The following is a 4,945-nucleotide window of genomic DNA, read 5'->3' as shown; positions in this document are numbered from 1 at the left end:
GAATATTGCATATTTACATATATGTATGTAACAAAAAATTAAGCCATGTATTTGAAAGTGAGCAAGAAGGAGGATTTGTGGGAGGATTTGGAGGGAGGAAAGGCAGGAGGGAAATGATGTAATTATAAGTTCAAAAGATAAATAATTACAAATTTTCAGCAAGCATTCTATATGATAATAAAAGCATAATAATCATTAATTTATTATTATTTGGTAAAATACAAGTAATAAAATTAAGATTAAATAGAGCTAGAAATAAAGTGATTTTCATATATATTGATTTCTTTCTTTATACAGATTAAGAATTGCAATCTGTGAAGAAATTTCACCATACATTTCCAGTTAACTCATCAAAATATTTTCTAAGCACAAATAATATTGAAACAAAATATACTTATTCTGTACACTCTCTTTGTTGAATTTCTAGAGTCACTGTAGAATACTCTTCCCCATACATGACTGGTGTGTGCTCGATAGGGCAAAATGTTCTGAGTTTCAAACATTAATGTGTATGGTTTCTGGCATCTCAGAAACATTGGGAGGATTTAATGAGAGGTCTGGTATGACTGATTGTGATTGTAGAAAAACCTCATCCCTGAGATAGTTTCAAAGATGGAAACTTGCATGGGCCAGAAATGAAGATAGATTCAGAAGGAGGTGTTAGAGAGCAGTGTAGATATGCCTAAGTTGCAGGGTGGAGTGCTTAAGAAACATTATAGAGAGGGCTTGAAAAGACTTGGGGATAGATGAGGGAAAGGAAGAAAGTGAGAACTTCAGGGTCTATAAACCTACACACCCTAGTTTTACAAATTAATTATGAAGGATTAATGGAATTGGGCTGATTGATAGCGCCAGAAGAAAAGACAACATATTTAAGCACCATTTCACTTCCTTAAAAAAATCCAAGCCATTTTAATTCCACTTGAAATCAATTCTGTTGCTCATTGTATTGTGAAAAATTATACTTAAAAAAGAAAAACTATGACTGATGAGGAATACACTGGTTATTCAGTCTCCATTTCATTTAAAAGTATATATATGATATTAATATTTATTGATGGATATAGGATGCAGCCTTGTTTCTTCCCTGTATGAAGTGTTCATCAAAGAGCAAGGAGAGCAAAGAGAAGTTGTTGTGAATCAACATGATTCACATGATTTACAGATCAAAACAATACATGTCTTGATCTGTATGTTGATGCAATGTTGGGAAACTACAGTTCAATTTATTGATAGAGAAGAGAGGTTTCTTTAAAGTTCTGTCGTCTCAGAAGTAAAAAAGTCACCTATTCCCTGGTGGAGGAATAGTTCTGACAGTATAGTCAGAAGACTAACATCTTTGGAATTCAGAGCAGATGTGTCTGGAGCACTAGTGTAGATACCCATTGTGTGGTCCTTGTTTTCTTAAAATCTATCTTGAAACATGGGACCTAGCAGTTTGGATGTGACAGTAAACTGGTTTTACCAGACAACAAGGGTTTTTGTTTAAACTCTGCCAGCAAAAGCATTTGTGTAAGCTTTGGAGGTGGGTATGCAGAGAAGCCATCATCCTCCAGGGGCAGCTGACATCTGCAGATGGCAAATGTGGAACTATGCCAGTGGCTTTGGGGGTCCCCTTGTGATGCCAAAGGCAGCATGGTTCACTGGTACATGTTTGTTGGCATACTTCTCTTTCTGTTTTTCTTCATCTTTTCCTGCAATAATTAGGTATGATTACATTTCCCTGTGTTATAACTTTACCACTTGAAATAGGTAGCATAATACCTGAGTTTTTGATGAAATCCTGATACAATGATTGCATTAAGATCTCTCAGTTTGGCTTCAAGAAAAACAATTTAAAAATGAGCCCTGGTAATATATTTTCATAAAATATCATGAAATAGGTGTCTAAATAGGAGTTAGTTTTATCATTGTGTTAAAATGAAGTAAAACATCATTGGGTACATGTAAGCCTACAATGTATCATGAAAAATAGCTCAATTGGTTCAGCTATTATCAAAACAGAGCACATTTAATTGGAACATTCAAATATTCAGCCAACACATATTTATTGTGCTGGTACTCCAAGATGTCATGCTGCTGAATTTTCTGCCAGTTTAACTTCTTGTGAGTTTGCCAATATAAATGGGTAGCGAAGAACAGGTTTCATGCCTTAAAAAAATCAAACCAGAACCAGCCATGTGTTTATACCCTTGGAAAACATTATTGTAAGTTTATTTCGGTCTCACCTGAACTCAATGTCTTCTGTGTTTCAAAAGAGGAAGGAAACGAAAGTGACAGCCCTTTTCAGCAGAGAGTCTGTATTTATTTTTTCTTCTGGTTACATAAACCAAGTTCCTTAACATCCTTTAGTCAAACTGCCTGGGGCAGTATTCTATTTCTGACAGTGTATCAGTGCGGTTTGAATGATGTTGTACAGATGACATTTAAAAGAATAGAAAGACACTGTTTCCCAGATAGAAACCAAATGTAGTCATTCCTCACTGATGTAAGGTGTTAGGTCCAGACCCTCTGAAGACCACAATCTAAGGATACTCATCATCTTTAGTAACATATTGCAGTATGGCCTGTAATCTGTATATTCCCCTTTATACTCTGACTCAATTATAATTTACTTGTGACAATAAATGCAATGTGAGAGGTAGATAGACTGTATTATTTAGGGAATAATGGCAAGACAAAAATGTCAGTGTGTTTGAACATTTTGGACATATCAGGTTTCATATGTATATGTATGTGTATGTGTACGTGTGTGGTATGTATGTGTTCAGTTAGTTGAACCACAGCTGCAGAATTCATGTACAAGCTGAACAGCTGTGTCTCAGAATGAGACTCATTATGAGATTGAAAAGATGCTTAAAATGAAAATAATTTATAATCTGTACAGATATTTCTTGTTGAGTTTTTCTAAAACAGGGACATTTGAAAAGAGACAAAGAAATATTCTGACTATAAGGAATAAAGTCCAAACTTCTTGTCATAGGAGAAAAATCTGCTTACCTCCAACCCACACCACATTCATGTGATAAAGCAAAACCTCAGTGCTTCCTTGTGTATGGAAGTGTTTATTGTTCTCTGTGTTTGTTAGTTTTATGTCTACTTGACACAAGCTAGAATCATCACAGAGGCGGTAACCTTACTGGGAAAATACTTCCATAAGATTGGGTTGTAGGCAAACCTGTGGTACATTTTCTTGTTTGATGATAAATGTGGGAAGGATCAACTCATCGTGGGTGTGCCACTCATGGCCAGTGGTCCTGGGTTCTATAAGAAGGCAGACTGAGCAAGCCATACAGAGCAAGCCAGTAAGCAGCACTCCTCCGTGACCTCTGCACCAGCCTCATGACTCCAGATTCCTACCCTGCATGAGTTCCTGTCCCGACTTGCTTTGACGATATGGAATCACAAAGCAAATAAATACTTTCCTTCTCAAGTTGTCTTTGGTCACACCAATAGTTACCCTAACTAAGACAGGAATTGGTACCAGGATTTTGGGGTATTTCTGTGATAAACCTGACCATGTAGAGTTTGGGAGCAGTGTGGAAGGACTTTGGAAATTTGAGCTAGGTAAACCGTTTAGTGTTCAAAGCTTGGTAAGCTGATCTGTAGAAATTTAGAAGATAAAGAGAGTGGAGAGAAATGCAGATACTGGAGACCTGGCTTGTGAAGTTCCAGAGAGAAATTTGAGAGTCATTTAAAGACTTTCTCAAGACTGCTTCATATTTTGAATTAAGAATTCATGGTTCAGGTCAACTAGGGCTGAAGAGTCAGCTAACATTAACAAGAGATTTGCGTCACCTAAGTAAAACCTTTATTTTACTGAGACAAATTGATGCTGGCTAGCTGGAGCTGAGAAATTAGTGGTGAATAAGAAGAGTGTTACAGGTGTGGCTGCTGTGTCACACGTGCATCCCTAGGTAGCAGAGAGGAATGAGAGAGGCTATGTCTACACTCAGTGTTCTGTTCTATGAACATCTGAATGGTTAGTAACCTAAAATCCCTGCAAAAAGAAAGCTGAAAAGACCACCAGTTCAGAGCTAGATTGAGATGACCACTGGATCCTGATAGCTCCTAGAACCAGGAACAAGCTAGAGACTAGACCAGCTGAGATACCCCCCAGGTCCAGATTCAGGGCTTTGAATTGGTCCATCCCAACGTCTACACCACTGATGTGTGCAAGTGCATGAAAGGGAGCTTCCTACATTTCCAAAACTACAAGATATCCTGACACCTGGCAACAGGAGGATATCTGAAAGGAGTCAGAGGGAGGTTCCAGTATCCATAGAGTAGCAGAAGCCAGAGCCCTTGTACCAAACCAACAAGTCATTGTAATGAACATTTGCAAGCAAAGAAGGGTGGATAGAGTGTATACTCTAGAATCTACTGTGACACACTACAGTTTCCACAATGAGATGTTTTTTCTCTGTTGGGGGCAGGGAGGTTGGAAGGATGCAGGATGAGTACTAAAGTTGGGGAAAATGAGTGGGATTGTGATGCATGATGTGAAACTCACAAAGAACCAACTAAAAGTTTTTAATAAAAGAAGAGGAGGAGGAGGAGCAGCAGCAGCAGCAACATTGAGGTGAAATCTCCTGGGAAATGTTTACTCTGAGTCAGCTTATGCAATATATATTCAGAGATGGCCAAGGCTAAGGTTGTAGCTTGCAGTAGCAGCTGACATCGGCAGTGTAAGAATCACACAGGTTGTACTGGTTTTGAAGATATGAAGGGACATCAGCTAAGACTTGGCACTGTGTGGGAGGGCTGGAGTCCCCAAAGAGAATCTAAGAGACGGTATTGATAAAATTATATTTTGGTTGCAGCAAGAGACTCCAAAATTTTGGAGGTGTCAGTACAATGAGACAATCACCAAGGACAGCAACAGCAGTGGAGTAGAATCCGTCAGAGCCTAGAAGACAAGCTGTGTGTGCTGTAGAGCACAGAG

At 38.2% G+C, this 4,945-nt stretch overlaps 1 non-coding gene across 1 annotated transcript; it reads left to right on the top strand.

Annotated features, from left to right (window-relative positions):
- Positions 1 to 3,862: 3,862 nt before the first annotated feature.
- On the top strand, positions 3,863 to 3,999 carry LOC116084014. The gene has a single exon (XR_004115991.1). It is a non-coding gene; the product is annotated as a small nucleolar RNA SNORA17 (small nucleolar RNA).
- Positions 4,000 to 4,945: the final 946 nt, after the last annotated feature.

The sequence above is a fragment of the Mastomys coucha genome, unplaced genomic scaffold, assembly GCF_008632895.1.
Source record: "Mastomys coucha isolate ucsf_1 unplaced genomic scaffold, UCSF_Mcou_1 pScaffold8, whole genome shotgun sequence".
In the NCBI taxonomy this organism is placed as follows: Eukaryota; Metazoa; Chordata; class Mammalia; order Rodentia; family Muridae; genus Mastomys; species Mastomys coucha.
Note: the sequence above shows the minus strand (reverse complement) of the source record. Positions and strands in the feature narration are given on the sequence as shown.